We start from the raw sequence: 221 nt of genomic DNA on the forward strand, positions 1-221 counted from the left end.
ATAGGCTACATACAAACGGACGAACTAATGCTGAACGTCAAAACTATGACACTTACTGAGTCAACAACAACAACGTCAGCTTTTAGAACTCTAAGGCATTAAGCTCGGTAAGTGTCCTCGATGGCCGGATCAGAAAGCACACTGAGTGGCCTTCCCCGCAACCCCTTCCTTGCTTACAATAATTCATGGACATCAAAGTTGCATCCAAGATCAGACACGCA

Source organism: Penaeus monodon, chromosome 29 (assembly GCF_015228065.2).
Source record: "Penaeus monodon isolate SGIC_2016 chromosome 29, NSTDA_Pmon_1, whole genome shotgun sequence".
Taxonomy (NCBI): domain Eukaryota; kingdom Metazoa; phylum Arthropoda; class Malacostraca; order Decapoda; family Penaeidae; genus Penaeus; species Penaeus monodon.